Source organism: Rana temporaria, chromosome 7 (assembly GCF_905171775.1).
Source record: "Rana temporaria chromosome 7, aRanTem1.1, whole genome shotgun sequence".
In the NCBI taxonomy this organism is placed as follows: Eukaryota; Metazoa; Chordata; class Amphibia; order Anura; family Ranidae; genus Rana; species Rana temporaria.
In genome coordinates this window covers 66,510,445-66,528,216 of record NC_053495.1, presented here as the reverse complement: position 1 = coordinate 66,528,216, position 17,772 = coordinate 66,510,445, and the positions used below count along the sequence as shown (strand labels likewise).

The following is a 17,772-nucleotide window of genomic DNA, read 5'->3' as shown; positions in this document are numbered from 1 at the left end:
TGTAAAATGGACCCTTACAGACTCTGAAGTCTGAAAGCTGCAGTGGCTGGACAGTGCACCAAGTGGTACTAACATTTAGACCCCTTTCACACTGGGGGCGTTTTTCAGGCGGTTTAGTGTTAAAAAATAAATAAAAATAAAAAAAGCGCCTGTAAAGCGCCTGAAAGAGGCCTCATCTGCAATCCTGTAACAGAACGTCCCACACTCCGCTTGAGTGTTTCCGTCATATACCGCTTCCTATCAGTCTGGATATAGATATCAGATATTCAAGCTGCTCTCAAGCACACGAGACGAGACTTGTTTGTCTGCTGAACATGGAGTGTTTAATACAGGGGTCGACAAATCCCGGGCGCCAGGTCGCCATGGCGACTAGAAATAGGGTTTTTTTTTTTTTTTGTGAGCTGGCACCATCTGGTGGTGAGCCGTTGGTATTACAAGTTATTACCACCAGATGTGTAAGCTGGCGCCATCTGGTGGTGGCCATTGGTATTACAAGTTAAGCATTACAAGTTAAACAGCAATTCTAATGTAATTTTTCACTATTTTCACTGCCATCTTCTTCCCTCTAACTAGAACCCCCAAACATTATATATATTTTTTATCCTAACACCCTAGAGAATAAAATGGCGATCGTTGCAATACTTTCTGTCATGCCGTATTTGCGCAGCGGTCTTGCAAGCGCACTTTTTTTGGGAAAAAAATTCACTTTTTTTAATTAAAAAATAAGACAACAGTAAAATTATCCCCATTTTTTTTAATATTATGAAAGATAATGTTACGTCGAGTAAATTGATACCCAACATGTCACGCTTCAAAATTACGTCCGCTCGTGGAATGGCGTCAAACTTTTACCCTTTAAAATCTCCATAGGCGACGTTTAAAAAACTCTACAGGTTGCATGTTTTGAGTTATAGAGGAGGTCTTGGGCTAGAATTATTGCTCTCGCTCTACCAATCGCAGCGATACCTTACATGTGTGGTTTGAACACCGTTTACATATGCGGTCGCTGCTCACGTATGTGTTCGCTTCTGTGCGCAAGCTCGTCGCGACGGGGCGCGTTTTCTGGCTCCTAACTTTTTTAGCTGGCTCCTAGATTCCAAGCAAATTTGTCAACCCCTGGTTTAATAGAACCAAGAATACAACCTTATATACAGTTTAAAGAGGAGGTAACCAGAACATAAATTAACATGAGCTAATTAACTAATCATTTACCCAGACTAGGCGACTCATAGATATGACCTTTCAGGGTAGACGTCATATCTCTTCACTCACTTGCTATACAATACACATTATCATAAGTGTAAACACAGGACATCTTCACACACTAGAAGGGTCAATTAGCACAGAGAACAGACAGATGGCTGGAGGTGACGGCATTAGCATCTCCTTACACTGTATGTCCCAACAGTATGAATCAGTCACTCTAATGGCATATACAGGGTCCCAGGCATACAGCTCACAAAGAGCACCGTTCGCCCAAATACCAGGGCCCATGATCGCAAGGCAAGAGGCTAGCATTCAGTCTGTCTCAGGTGAGTCTGTCACGAATCCCAATGTGAAAGTCTGAGTGCTTTCACACTGAGGCGCTGCGCTGACAAGGCATCAAAAAAAGTCCTGCAAGCAGCTTCTTTGCAGCGCTTTAGGAGCATTGAATACACCGCTCCTAAAGCGCCCCTTCCCATTGAGGTGCTTTTTTTAAACGCCAAAACGCCTGAAAAACACCCCAGTGTGAAAGGGGTCTTAGCGGATCTTTACCAGCGTTTTTTGGGTGCTGGCAGTGTGAAAGCGACTGTAAAATACCTCAGTGTGAAAGGGGGATTAGGCTGCATTCACACCCGAGTGTTTTCAGCTCATAAAATGCCTGAAAAACAAGCAAAATCCTATTCATTTCTATGGCACCTGTTCACAACAGAGAATTTTGTCACCTGAAGCTAAACGCCTTAAGCTCAAAAAAAAATAAAAAAAAAAAAAGAACATGAGCTTCTTTGAGGCAGATTACAGGTGTTTTTCAGCTTTTTTACTTGGTGACCTGTACAAAAATCACAGCAAAAACGCAGTAAAAACTTGCGATTTTAAAACGCTCAGGTGTAAATGCAGCCTTAGGGCAGGGTGCACCCAGGGACAAATGGATCACAAGAAGTCTGCATTCTGGGCATCTGTCCTTGGGCACATACTGCCCTAAATTTTAGTGTCACTCAGTGAACTATCCAGTCACAGCAGCTCTCAGCCCCTCAGAGAGTTTACCAGACTGCCGGAAGCAGGGTTGGATGTTCACCTGTGCGTTCCACCTGCAAGAGAACTCTACGATCTTATGCACAGGGGCTAAACACCCAGGGGCAGATTCACGTAGATCTGCGGTGGCGTAACGTATCGCATTTACGTTACGCCGCCGCAAGTTTTACGGGCAAGTGCTTGATTCACAAAGCACTTGTCTGTAAAGTTGTGGCGGCGTAGCGTAAATTCCCTGGCGCAAGCCCGCCTAATTCAAATGATCCGGGTAGGGGGCGTGGATCATTTAAATTAGGCGCGTTCCCGCGCCGAACGTACTACGCATGCGTCGTTCCTAAATTTCCCGCCATGCATTGCGCTAAAGGACGTTTTTTAACTTAGACGTGACTTACGTCCATCCCTATTCACGGACGACTTACGCAAAAAAAAAAAAAATTCAAATTTCGACGCGGGAACGACGGCCATACTTTAACATGGCAAGTCTATCTATACGCCACCAAATAGCAGCTTTAACTATACGCTGGAAAAAGCCGACTACAGACGACGTAAGAGAATGCGACGACCGCGCGTACGTTCGTAGATCGTCGGAAAAAGCGAATTTGCATACCCGATGCGGAAAACGACGCGAACTCCACCCAGCGGACGCCGAAGTATTGCATCTGCGATCCAAAGGAGTACGAAGCCGTACGCCTGTCGGATCTTACCCAGATGCCGTCGTATCTTGGTTTGAGGATTCAAACTAAAGATACGACGCAGGAAATTTGAAAGTACGCCGGCGTATCAGTAGATACGCCGGTGTACTTGCTCTGTGAATCTGCCCCCCAGTGTTTGAGGTCAAAGCACTTTTTTTCTGCTGATAATTGAATACTAGTAAATGTGTGTGCAGGGGTACTGGGATGGGCACTAGCAGAAGAAGAAAAAATGTGCTTGGCAGCCAAGAGTGTGATGTGACCAAAAAAAAAAAGGGCCAAGAGCAATGCAAGAAGAGGCAAAGGGTGAGCAAAGGATAGGGAGAGGGGTGGTGTAAAGAGGATAAAGATATTTAATAAAGCTCAACTCTAGGATTAAAGTAAACCCTCTCTCACCGTCGCTCTGATCATTGGATTAAAATCTTTATTTTCACTTTAACCCTAGACCACACAGGCACAATAGATAGAAAAAAGAAAAAAGTCCAAATGATTTTTTTCCTTAAAGTGGAATTCCAGAGAGGGTTATAAGCCCTGTAATGAAATGTGACATCTGTGTCCCATAGGGGAGATTTCTTTCACTTCCTGTCCAATAGCCAAAATAGAAAGTCAGAGGAAATCCCTCCAAAGTGAGGGAATCCCTGGTTGTCACCAGAACTAGTGTCTCTATTGGAAGATTGCCCCTCTATTCCTGTTCTGGTGACAACGTAAAATGTAGGATTTTTTTTTCACTTTCGATAACGGTAAACTGGACCAATAGCAATAGCGAGTCTCTCTTAGGCCCCTTTCACACTACTGCAACTTCAAAGTCGCACGTTTTTGCGGCCGCGATTTCAGGGAATGGTTGTGTAAGTGGCATCAAAATCAGACCAAAGTAGTGCAGGGACTACTTTGAAGTCGGAGCAACTAGAAGCCGTACTAATATGAATGGTTGTCATTGGAAATCATGGGAAACGACTTGTCATGCTACTTTACCATCACAAATCGTGGGACAAGTTGTATAAGTGTGAAAGGAGCCTGATGCCGCGTACACACCATCACTTTATGTGATGAAAAAAAACGTCATTTTTAAAAACGTCAATTTAAATGACCGTGTGTGGGGGAAAAGGTCGTTTTAGGTCTTGTGAAAAACGACAAAAAAAAAAATTGAAGCATGCTTCAATTTTATGTGTCGTTTTTCAGTTTCACAGAAATTGAACGTGTGTAGCAAAAAACAACGTTTAAAACAACGTTTTTAAACCCGCGCATGCCCAGAAGCGAGCTTCAATGGAAAAAAGTGGTGAACGTAACCTCGCTTTGCTAGAGCATTGTGAAAAAACGATGGTCTGTAGGCAACGTCGTTTTTGAAATTTGAAGTTTCAAAAACGTTGTTTTTTACTTCACAGAAAATGTCGTTTTTTTCCATCACATAAAGTGATGGTGTGTACGCGGCATTAGGCTTCATTTACACTGCTGCTGGTAAACTGATGTTTAGGCCCCATTCACACCTGAGCGTTTTGTCACCTGAAGCGTGACGCTCCAAAACGCTAGAGGGGAAAAAATACATTATTCTCACATCTCCACTCCAAAACGCCTGACGCCGAACGCCTGAAGCTCAAACAAGTTCCGGACCCTTTTTTGTCGCGCGAATCGGGCGGTTTGGGAGTTTTTGAGCGTTTGTATTTCCCATAGAAAGTAATGGAAACGCTCGATTCAAGCGACTAGAGCGACAACGAGCGTTTGCTACTGGCGTTTTGTCGCTTTAATCAATAGAACATTTCACCCAGGCAGAAGATAAAAAAAATCTACCAACATAGAAACAAGTGATGAAAAGATGATAATTTATCCTATTGGCTATAATAAAAAACGTCGGAGTACAAAAACGTCGGAGTACAAAAACGTCGGAGTACAAAAACGTCGGAGTACAAAAACGTCGGAGTACAAAAACGTCGGAGTACAAAAACGTCGGAGTACAAAAACGTCGGAGTACAAAAACGTCGGACGACGCTGTATGCAAATGCGCATATACACATGAACACGCGCGACAAAACGCCCGAAAAAACGACCAAACAAGCTACGCTAAGGTGTGAATGCAGCCTTAGGAGCAGTTGGGCGTTTTTTTCGCCCCTGAACTCTCCTCTGTTATCTTATCAGTACATGTACACAGGGTCGTTTATAGTAATTTCTAGGCAGTTGAGCTTTTTTTGGAAAGCAAAGAAATTAGGCATATTAAACACCAAACGCCTGTAACTGCTTGTAAATGCGGTAACTCGCATTTAAAGTGGAGTTCCACCCTGTTTTTTTTCCCCCAAAAATCTAAAAAAATGTATTGAACATTTTTTTTTTTTATACTCACCAGAAAGGGCAGTTGCTATGCGGAAGTAGCTCTTCTGCCTCTTCCTCCACCGCAGGAGGATGAAAAATGGGACATGCTGCCTTCTGGGAACTGTGTGTATCCCAGGAGGTAGCTGCCCATTCACAAAGCGCCACGTGAGTCGCGCATGCGCAGTAGAAAACCGGACGTTTTACATTTTTGACTAGTTAAAAAAAAAAAAAACACTTCTAAATGCAAATGCGGCTAAACGCGGTATGTAAAGATGGCAAGTTAAAATCATTCAGGAAAGGTTTTAAAAGGTCCCCTGTACATTAAGCCTAATGGGGGCACAGACAACAATAAAAACCTGTCAGGGGTTCAATCTATCCAAAACTTAAAAAAAAAAAAAAAAAAAAAGGAGGGGGGGGAACTTTGCCTTTAGTGGTCCTTTAAAAGTTTCATTGCTTTTATCAAGTAACTCAAGAAGGGGGATCTGCTTTACCCACTTTCCAAGTGTATACAGTACATATAAGGCAGCTCTCCTGTGCAAAAATCACATACATATACTGTTTTTTTACACTTTTAGGTCTGGGGGGCGGGCTGCCGGACAATCGCTATGATTGGCCACAAAGGGAGCCAATCAGTGGGTTCGGCAGACTGTCTGCCAGGACCTGCCGATTGTTCCAGAGAGAAGCGGAACAGCGGTTTGCAAACAAGGAAGATCCCCGTTATAGTAGGCAAGGTATTGATCCTGTGTTTCTGCCAAGTAGAAACATGGATCTCTGCCTTCCCACAGTACAAGCACCTCCCACAGAACACATTTAACCCCTTACCTGCCAGTGTCATTAGTACAGTGCACATTTTTAGCACTGATCACTGTGATCGCCTGCAATACGCCCTCAGTGTGAAAGGGGTCTTAGTGTCTGATTTGTCTGCTGCAATGTCACAGTTCCTCTAAAAGTCCCTCGTTCCTGCCATTACTAGTAAAAAATATACATATAAAAAAAAATCCCAAAATATATCCCATAGTTTGTAGACGATATAACTTTTGCGCAAACCAATCAATATACGCTTATTAAGATTTTGTTACCAGAAATATGTAGCAGAATACAAATTGAGCTAAACTGATAACATTTTTTATTTTTATTTTATTTATTGGATAGGTTTTGTAGCATGGGTGGACAGGCAGGATTTTTAATGCAGAAAGTAAAAAGAAATTTTTTTTTTCTTCAAAATTGTCGCTCTTTTATGCCGACCGCCGCACGCAGATATGAGTCAGCAGAATGGCACGGGCAAGCAAAGGGACGTATACATACGTCCCCTTTAACTACTAGCCGACCAGCCACCGTCATTATACGGCGGCAGGTCGGCTCTCCTAGGCGAGAGCCCGTAGCTATACGTCCTCTCTTTTAGCCGCCACTAGGAGGCGCGCGCCCCCCGCTCGCCCCCGACTCCCGTGCCCGCCGGGCACATGCGATCGCTCGGTACAGAGCAGGGAACGGGAGCTGTGTGTGTCAGCGGGGGAAATGCTGATCTTCTGTTCATACAATGTATGAACCGAGGATCAGTGTTTCCCCTAGTGAGGCCACCCCCCCCCACAGTAAGAACACACAGAGGGAACATACTTAACCCCTTCCCCGCCCCCTAGTGTTAACCCCTTCCCTGTCAGTGGCACTGATCGCTATAAAAATGCCAATGGCCCCAAAAATGTGTCCGAAGTGTCCACCATAATGTCGCAGTACCGAAAAAAAATCGCTGATCGCCGCCATTACTAGTAAAAAAAATATATTAATAAAAATGACATAAAAATACCCCCTATTTTGTAAACGCTATAACCTTTGCGCAAACCAATCAATAAACGCTTATTGCGATTTTTTTTTACGAAAAATAGGTAGAAGAATACGTATCGGCCTAAACTGAGGAAAAAAAATGTTTTTTTATATATTTTTGGGGGATATTTATTACAGCAAAAAGTAAAAAATATTTATTTTTTTCAAAATTGTCGCTCTATTTTTGTTTATAGCGCAAAAAATAAAAACCGCAGAGGTGATCAAATACCACCAAAAGAAAGCTCTATTTGTGGGAAAAAAAGGACGCCAATTTTGTTTGGGAGCCACGTCGCACGACCGCGCAATTGTCAGTTAAAGCGACGCAGTCCAGAATCACAAAAAGTACTCTGGTCTTTGGGCAGCAATATGGTCCGGGGGGTAAGTGGTTAAGAAGCGGCATTGCGGACGCACGCGCCCACTGCGAGCTTCGTGACTATGACCATAGGTCCCACAGAATCGATGTCCGCGGGCATACCCGCGATTGTGTCACGGTGAGGAAGAAGAGGGAAACATTGATGTAAACAAGCATTTCCCCAGTCTTCCTAGTGACAGGACGGTGATCACTGTCGTGTCACACACAGCCCAGTCCCCCCTACAGTTAGAAGCACTCCCTAGGGCACACTTAACCCCTACAGCACCACCTAGTGGTAAACCCCTTTACTGCCAGTGTCATTTTCACAGTAATCAGTGCATTTTTATAGCACTGATCGCTGTAAAAATTACAATGGTCCCAAAAATGTGTCAAAAGTGTCCGCCATAATGTCGCAGTCACGATTAAAAAAAAATATATAAATATATATATATATATATATATATATATATATATATATATATATATATATATATATATATATATATATATATATATATAAAATAAAAATGCTGATCGCCGCCATTACTAGTAAAAACAAAAATATTAATAAAAATACCATAAAACTATCCCCTATTTTGTAGATGCTATAACTTTTGCGCAAACCGATCAATAAACGCTTATTACGATTTTTTTTACCAAAAATATGTAGAAGAATACATATCAGCCTAAACTGAGGAAAAAATATATGTTTTTTTTATATATTTTTGGGGGATATTTATTATAGCAAAAAATATTGCATTTTTTTCAAAATTGATGCTCTATTTTTGTTTATAGCGCAAAAAAATAGAAAAAACACAGATGTGAGCAAATACCACCAAAAGAAAGTTCTATTTGTGAAAAAAAAAAAACGTCAATTTTGTTTGGGAGCCACGTCGCACGACCACGCAATTGTCAGTTAAAGCAACGCAGTGCAGAATCGCAAAAAGTGGCCTGGTCTTTGACCAGCCAAATGGTCCGGGGCTTAAGTGGTTAATAGCGCAAAAAATTAAAACCACAGGTGTGATCAAATACCACCAAAAGAATGGAGGGAAAAGGGGAAAGGACTGTTTCAAGGCCCCCCTTTTCCTTATGGGATTCATGGCAGGGGGAGTTTCAAGGATTATCTGGATACGTTTGAGCGGGAACAGCAGGGATTGGTAGTTGGCAGCTGTTGCTAGGGGTAAAGGCTAAAGCCAGGATAGGTCAGTAAGGTCCTTAGGCGGGAAAGGCAGGGATTGGTTCAGTCAGCCAGGTTAGTGGGGAGAATTTAGTGTTTTAATGTTACCTGATAGGTCAGGTAGGGTCATATGACAGGTAGGAACATTCTAGAATGTGGGGTAAGCTCTATTTAAGGAGCTGGCTGAGGGGGTCCGGGGCCAGCCGCTCCTGAGGAGGACCGTTCAGCAGAAAGGCTATGTGGATAAATCTCTTTGCAGAGACAAAGGGGATAGTTGAATTGTTTTAAGTCATTTTATGACAGCTCGAGTCGTAGTGGCTGAGCTGTAATTTTTAGTTTGAACAAATGGTTGAGTAAGTTGTATATGTGATTGAGTTGATGGTTATAATAATTAAATCCAATAGTCATGCCGCGGCCATTATTTTATATATATATATATATATATATATATATATATATATATATATATATATATATATATAAAAGGATTATTTATATTTAATAAAAAGTGTGCGTTTATTATTTATTTATTAAAAAAAAATTATAACAAGGTGTAGTGTCAAGTTATTTGGTGTGTCCAAGCATCCTGCCTATAATCCCATACGTTATTTGTGGGGAAAAAAGGACATAAATTGTATTTGGATAAAATGTCGTACGAGCGCGCAATTGTCAGTTTAAATAATGCAGTGTTGGATTGCATAAAAAATGGCCAGGTTGGGGGGGGGGGGTAAATCTTCCAGTGGAAGTGGTTAAAACACAGGCAATACAGACAGGAGATCCTCACACAAAGCATTACCTCAAACACCAGACCAGCACACAAGGGGTTACCACAGCAGACCAGCACACGCAGGAAGTTTCCCCCGGGCAGAGCAGTGAGCAGGTGACAGGCTAGAGTGGATGACACATACAATAAAGGAGCAGAGTACAACACAGTACAAGGGGATAGAGGAGCTGTAGAGTATACACGGACAGCCCGAGCACTATCCCCGATTAGTTACTTACAGAGGATGAAGAGAACAGGTGAAGGAGATGAGATCAGAGGAAGAGAGAGGTAGTAGACATAAACTGTCACAACTGATACAGGTCACAGGACTCCGGTCTCCAACAACATGGCCGCAATAAGTGTCTGAGGAAAATAGACGAACACACCAAGAGCCATTTTGTAGAAGACAGGAAGTGTGGGGTCATCTAGAGAAAAAACGTCTCCGTACATGCATGCGCCTGGTGATAGGAAGGACTAGAGTACAGAAGGGTCAAATGCGCTCACACTGGCCAGTCTGGAGGAATAAGAGCAAAGTACAAAATAGTCTCCGTGTCTGGAGGAGCATGTGACGTCGTTGGGCCAATCACCATGCCACAGTGATAGGAAGCGTTCATAGCGCTGTGTAAACTCGGGCTGGAGTGACTTCTGACTAAAAGCTGGCCATACACTAGTAGAAATTTGTTCCAAATTTTTCGTTTTAGCCACTTAAAGCGGGGGTTCACCCAAAAATCAACTTTCTGTCACTAGATCCAGCATACTGCTGATATCTGCAGTATGCTGTTTTTTTTTTGTACTTATCGTTTTAGCCGTATTTCTTCTCCGGCTCCAAGCGGGGAATCCTTCGGGGAGTAGGCGTTCCTAAATCAAGCGCAGTTGATTGACGGGCTTGGATAGCGCGTCACGCCATCCGGAAATAGCCGACGTGACTCTCGGCTGCTTACGGCGCCTGCGCCTGCAGAGCTGACTGCGCAGGCGCCGTAAATTGCTGAGAGTCACGTCGGCTATTTTCAGAAGGTGTGAGGCGCTATCCAAGCCCGTCAATCAACTGCGCTTTATTTAGGAACGCCTATACCCAGAAGGATACGCCGCTCGGTGCAGGAGAAGAAATACGGCTAAAATGATAAGTACAAAAAAAAAAATCCAGCATACTACAGATGTCAGCAGTATGCTGGATCTAGTGACAGAAAGTTGATTTTTGGGTGAACCCCTGCTTTAAGGACCGGACCAATATGCTGCTAAATGACCCAAGTGGTTTTTACAATTCGGCACTGCGACGCTTTAACAGACAATTGCGCGGTCGTGCGACGTGGCTCCCAAACAAAATTTGCGTCCTTTTCTTCTCACAAATAGAGCTTTCTTTTGGTGGTATTTGATCGCCTCTGCGATTTTTATTTTTTGCGCTATTTACAAAAATAGAGCGACATTTTTTAAAAAAAATCAATATTTTTTACTTTTTGTTATAAGATAAATCAAATAAACTAAATTTTAGTGAAACATTTAGGCCGAAATGTATTCAGCCACATGTCTTTAGTAAAAAAAAATTGCAATAAAAAAAAATAGCTACCTAGCGGGAACAGCGACACTAATACAGCGATCAGAAAAATGATTGCTTAGTGACACTGGCAATAGGGAGTGAAAGGGTTAACTAGGGCGGTGATCAAGGAGTTAAAACTTTATTAGGGTGGGGGTATGGGGGCTACCCTGAACCTAACACTAACTGCCTGTCACACTGCCTGTCACACTGACACTAAATGCAGTGATCAATACATATATGATCACTGCATTCAGTGACACTGTGACGGGGGGGGGGGTTAATGTGCCTGTGTGTAGTGTGTGTTGGTGCGACTTACTGTGTGATGTGATCTCTCCTCAGCGGCGGTTGAAAATACTGCCGAGAGGAGAGATCACATCACTTCCTCCTCCTGTGTTTACACAGGAGGAGGAAGTGACACGCAGGGGGAGCGCGCGGATTAGCTGAGAGCGATCCGGAGGGGGCGGACAAAAACAAACAGCCGCCCCCTCATCCCGGATCGCTCGGACAGCCACGGGGACCGCCGCAGGTACCGGGGGGGGGGGGTCCCGATCGGACCCCTGACCCACGTCTAGGCAGGGATGTACAGGTACGCCAATGTGCCTGTACGTGCCATTCTGCCGACGTAAATGTACATGCGGCGGTCCGGAAGTGGTTAAACTAGAACTTTAGGCTCGGAAAATGGGCGGACAGGCAGGATATTTAATACGGAAGAGACATGCTTTACCCCCTCTGCATTAAAGCTACTTACCTGCCTGTCTGACCTTAGGGTCAAATCGACTTGTTTTGAATGGGTTAAAAGAGAAGTCAATTTTTTTTTTGGGAGATTCATACCTAAGTGCATGCAGCATTGGTCTGATGCTGCATGTGTTCCCCGGCGCCTTTACGCTGAGAACCAAGCGATCAAACATTGCAGATCGCTCGGTTTTCACAGCTCTGTGAGCAGAGAGCTGTAGACTGTCAGTCCCAGCTCTCTGCTCTGCTACCTCCCCACTCATTGGAGCGTTGAGCTGTGAAGGGGGCAGAGCGGTCATCTCAGGCTCGCTGAGAGGCTGAGACGGGTGTCAGTCCAGATTTCCATTGTTAGGATGATGCGGAGCTTGGACTGAAATCAGTGATGTCAGCAGACAGCGGACTTCGCCCGCTCTCTGCTGAAAACGGGTCACAGGAGTGCAAAATGAATTAAACTCCTGTGATCCATAGAAGTACAGCCAAACGAGTTTTGTCTGGACTTCTTTAACCACTTGCCAACGGCTAGCCGTTATATGACGTCCTCGGCTTTGTCCACCATAGAGATTTCCAGCAGACCAGATGGTCGCCAGAGTCTCTATGATCGTCGGAGGCCAGGCGCGATGCTATGACGTCACATCTCATCTGGCCTCTTAATTCAAAAAAATGGCACCGCCTCGGCTGGAAAAGCTGAAATAGTTTTATTTAAAATGTTATTTCAGGCTTCTCAGCCTAGAGGTGAGATGTGGGGTCTTATAGACCCCATATCTAACTGTAAAGAGGTTCTGTCATGCCATATTCCTATTACAAGGGATGTTTACATTCCTTGTAATAGGAATAAAAGTGATCAACATTTTTTTTTTTTTTTTAATGTTCCCCTTGTCCCCGTGTGCTCGCACGCAGAATCTAATGCATACGTAAGTCCCGTCCGCATGTGAGGTTTGGCCGCGAACGTTCGAGCGAGAGCAATTATTCTAGACTTCCTCTGTAACTCAAAACATGTAGCCAGTAAAAGAAATTTAAAGCGTCGCCTATGAGGGTTTTTTAAGTACCGAAGTTTCGCGCCATTTCACAAGCGTCAGAGAAGCTCCTCTTAACAGCCTTGTAGGCTCTGATTTATACAAGTAAGAATACTCTTCCTCCTATTATAAGGTGACCAGATTTTTAAAATGAAATCCGGGGACATATTTTTTCTTTAATTGTAATGGCCACAATCAGCGACTCTCTGCCCGTCGCCGCCCACCTCACAGCCTCTCAAGTGTTACTCTTCGGGCCCCGGATACTACTGGGTGGGGAGCGGAGGAAGATCACTCCGCCAGGGAAGGCAAGGAGATAGGCAGGTGGCTGGCCAGGACTTGAGCCAAGGCAGAAGAACATGCGAGCGAAGCTGAATGGGCATGCGCCCGAAACTGAAGAAATATTCCCTCCGCGCCGACCAGCACATGATCATCAGAAAGGGGCACAGATAATGGGAGAAATACAACCCCCCCTATGCTAGTAGGCATTGCGGAGGGGGGGGGGGGGGGGTGTAATTCGATTTTTTTTTTAAATTCTGCACTGATTGTCTTTGAAATTGCCCCTGCCCCCTATTAAATCCAATCTGGGGACAAAACCAGGGACAGACTTGGTCTGGGGACAGTGTCCTCAATCAGGGGACTGTCCCCTGAAACTGGGGATGTCTGGTCACCCTATCCTATTATGCAGCCAGTCAAGGTAAACAGCAGTGGTATGGTGGTTAGCACTTTCACCTAGCAGCAGTGGGGTGGCTGGTTCGCATCCCACCTGTGTCACCGGCTGCCTGGAGTTTGCATGTTCTCCCTAAGAACTGCATGGGAGTCTAAACCAGCATGTTCCTAAAAAAAATCATGAAGATAATACTTTTTTAATTACAAGAATGTATGTATATCTGTGCATATACAGTATGGCCCGGATTCACGTAGCACTTACGCCGACGTATCTCGAGAAAAGGCCGCGTAAGTCCACATATGCGCCGTCGTATCTGTGCGCCTGACACTGAAAGCAAGATAGGCTTCATCCGACCAATGTAAGTTTCCTACGCCGTCGTATCGTAGGCGCATATTTACGCTGGCTGCAAGGGGCACTCCAATTGATTTACGATTCCAATTTGCAAATGAGTGAGATACGCCGATTCATGAACGTACTTGCGCCCGGCGCATTAATATACACGGTTTACGTAAGTCGTACATCCGGCATAAAGTTAAGCCTCATAAAGAAGGTGTAAGTCAGCAGTATCAATGCAAATGGCTGCACCAGGGAACACAGCCGTCGTTTTTTACGTTGTTTACGTAGTACGTGAATAGGGCTAGTCGTAGGTTACGTTCAAGTCGTAGGCAGTGATTCGACGTAACTTAGGCAGTTGTTTCGACGTGATTCTGAGCATGCGCACTGGGAAGCGTCCATGGGACGGCGCATGCGCCGTTCATTATTCGTATCTTGATGGCGCTCGGCCCATCACTTACATGGGGTCACGCCTCATTAGCATGGCTCGCGCCCACTGCCACTTACGACGAGTTACGCCGAGGGAACCCAGCGTAGATTAGGAAGCAAGTGCTTTGTGAATACTGTGCTCGCCACTCTGCGCTACGTCGGCATAGCGTATATTCGATACGCTACGCCGGCATAACTATGCGCCAAGGTATGTGAATCCCGGCCTATGTGTGTATATATATATAGCCAGATTCAGAAAGACTGGCTTAACTTTGAGGCGGCGTAGCGTATCGCATGTACGCTACGCCACCGTAAGTCAGAGAGGCAAGTGCTGTATTCACAAAGCACTTGCCTCCTATGTTACGGCGGTGTAGCGTAAATGGGCCGGCGTAAGCGCGCCTAATTCAAATGAGGAACAGGGGGGCGTGTTTTATGTTAATGACTCGTGACCCGACGTGATTGACATTTTTAACGAACAGCGCATGCGCCGTCCGTGGACATATCCCAGTGTGCATTGCTCCAAAGTACACCACAAGGACGTATTGGTTTCGACGTAAACGTAAATTACGTCCAGCCCCATTCACGGACGACTTACGCAAACGACATAAACATTTCAAAATTCGACGCGGGAACGACGTCCATACTTAACATTGGCTAGGCCAGCTTTTTGTTTGACTAACTTTACGCTGGAAAAAGGCCTTACGTAAGCGGCGTATCTTTACTGCGACGAGCAGGCGTACGTTTGTGAATAGGCGTATCTTGCTGATTTACGCATTCTAGGCGTAAATCAGCGTTCACGCCCCTAGTGGCCGGCGGAACTAGACAGCTAAGATACGACGGCGCAGGCTGTCGTATCTTAGCTACATTTAAGTGTATCTCAATTTAAGAATACACTTAAATGTACGACGGCTTAGATTCAGAGTTACGACGGCGTATCTACTGATACGCCGGCGTAAACGTCTCTGAATCTGGCTAATAGTTTTTTTCTTTCCCCTGGGTCTGTGGATGGGAAACTTCTCCCACAAAAATATTGGTCTGCAGTAAGGAGAAGTCCCTAGAAACTAGTTAAAAATGGGAAAAGGACTCCATTCAGGAGTTGCTTCCCTTTGCAAGGTCTATTACACCTTCACAGGCAAAGTTCCCATAAAAATCCTGGCTCAGTAAACAGGTGTGGAGATTGATTAGGGTAAAGTCAAAGACGCGATGGAGAATCGATATTCCTCCTCTTGATTCTGGCGTTCTTAAAGCGGGGGTTCACCCTTAGAGGGCACTTTACCCCCTTAGATTCCTGCTTGTTTTTACTAGGGGAATCGGCTATTTATTTTAAAATATGTGCAGTACTTACCCGTTTACGAGATGCATCCTCTCCGTCGCTTCCGGGTATGGGCTTCGGGAAGGGCGTTCCTTCTTGATTGACAGTCTTCCGAGAGGCTTCCGACGGTCGCATCCATCGCGTCACGATTTTCCGAAAGAAGCCGAACGTCGGTGCGCAGGCGCAGTATAGAGCCGCACCGACGTTCGGCTTCTTTCGGCTACGAGTGACGCGATGGATGCGACCGTCGGAAGCCTCTCGGAAGGCTGTCAATCAAGAAGGAACGCCCGCTCCCGAAGACCCATACCCGGAAGCGACGGAAGAAGATGCAGCTCGAAAACGGGTAAGTACTGCTCATATTTTAATACAAATAGCCGATTCCCCTAGACCGAACGAGCAGGAAGCTAAGGGGAGAAAAAAAAAAAATTTATAAATGGGTGAACTCCCGCTTTAAGTTTTTTATAACCACAGTAAAACGAAAGGTGGAAAAAAATAAATAGATGCCGGTCGCCTATAGCCGTTCTCGCAAGTTATATCCTCTAGCTGGCCCAAATGCAAAGCTGTTCTGTTATCTTACTGTCGGTGGATGCTTCTACCAATAAGCTGACAAGGAATATGACACTGCCTTTAAAGGGCAGCTTCTTTTAAAGGTATCCTGGATCAGGGTGAGGCTAGCCTCAAAAAGTATTGATCAGGATCCAGCAGCTGCTTTTACTTTAAAAAAAAAAAAAAAAGGCATGGTCAAAAAGTCAGCCTTAAGACAGAGTGCCAAGTCAGATAACATTTTCAACACTCTGAAAGAATTGAAATTAACTTCAGAGGTTTCGCATGGGTCTTACTGTATATAGTATCCTCCAGAGAATATGGAAGAAGCCGAGGTATTCCCAGGCGACTCTCTTAAACATGGGAAAACATTAGGCAACACCTGCTTCTCCCAAAAATCCCCCAAAAAAACGGTCCAGTGGAAGCCCGTCTACTGGGTGGTATCCATAGCGGGGTTTTCGCTCTAGTAAAAATCCTGCGCAGTCCACTTTTACAACCCTCCACAGCCACACCTGGAGATTTAAGTACAGCTCACCCAGTACCTTGTTTTCTACCCACCGAGAACCCAAAATATAGGGGAGAAGACAGAAAATTCTTATCAGGTTTGTACAGGAGACAAAACAGCAAAGGAAAGTAACATCGGCTCCAGAATCAGAAGATTTTTGTTGGTTTTGTACCCCAAAACACACATGGCTGTATTGGAGTGAGGGTAGTCGATCTCTGGCCTAAGGCATTTGAATTTTTCCCATCAGGCTTGAACACTACAAGATGGAATCTCTAAATACGGTATTCCTGACAATTCGCCCAAAGGACTAGGTGGTCTCCATAGCCCTCAAAACGCCTACCTATTCATCATGTCTTCCAGCCTTTTCTGCTTCCCCCCCCCCAAAAAAAGAAAAAAAACTAGGGACCCTCATCTACAGTATCATCTACAGTACCAAAGCCTACTCTTCGGCACATCATCACCCCCAGAAACTTGTCAAAGGAGCTAGTTGCAATTTTTGGCTTCGGGAGAAGACGATATATTATTCCTGCCTCATCACAATGATGCGCTCCAGACTCACCTACGGGGAATAGTGGGCACTTTGGTGAACTACGGTTGCCGAGTGGACTACCAGCAAAGAAAATTACATACCTTTGGGCCTTGTTTGGTACCCATAAAAAGGGGTTGTCTCCCCTTTCGGAAAAAAATGACTCTAATCAGGGCCTAAATACGGTGGCAAGCAGAACCTTGTCAGCAGCAGAATGTCTGAGTCTCCTGGAGTTATTCTCCTCCCGCAAATCAATGGTGCAGGGATCACGATAGCATCTCCCCACTTTTCAGCAGGGGATTCTCTCTCCACGAGAAGGAGGAAATTCTTGTCTTAGAAGACTCTGATATATGATGGTAGGTAAGTCCTCATAACCTATGAAATCACTGCCAGCTTGGTTCCATCTCTTGTCTCACTCTTGCATCAGAAGGCAAGCCGTCTGGATTAGGGTGCCCACTTCGAAAGTCGGTTGTTCCAGGGCACATGGCAGTTCAATACAGAGAACTTAAAATCCAACGTTCAGTAGTTAGGCAATGTCTCGCCTAAGCGTCCTTTCTGAGAGGCGAATCCATTTTTGGACAACAAGCCAGCCTTAACCTGTGTCCAGACCCAATCGTGTCGAGATCCTACAGGGTAAACGACCGCACCAGCCAGGAAGACACTGGCTGCAGGGGGCGCCTGAAGGCGATTCGGTTTGCATGTGTGGCGCTGTACAGGTCAGTCATTAATTCATTCATTCAAGAGGGGGACACACATCTCAGGTCATCATCCAAGGAAGTAGCCCCAATAATACTTGGGGCCTGAAGAAGTTTCACCAGCCTCAGAGCATCTGACGGTAGAGTACTTTGG

The 17,772-nt window shown here is 44.8% G+C and overlaps 1 protein-coding gene across 4 annotated transcripts in view; it reads right to left on the bottom strand.

Moving 5' to 3' along the window:
* Positions 1-9,798, bottom strand: part of PLA2G6 (phospholipase A2 group VI) — a 157,083-nt gene extending 147,285 nt beyond the window's left edge. Inside the window, exons 1-2 of one of the 4 annotated variants that reach the window (XM_040359537.1) lie at positions 9,569-9,798; positions 9,363-9,454 (exon numbers count right to left, since the gene is read on the bottom strand). The gene's annotated coding sequence lies outside the window, so the exon portion shown is untranslated. The other 3 variants (XM_040359540.1, XM_040359535.1, XM_040359536.1) reach the window with 3 other exon arrangements.
* Positions 9,799-17,772: the final 7,974 nt, after the last annotated feature.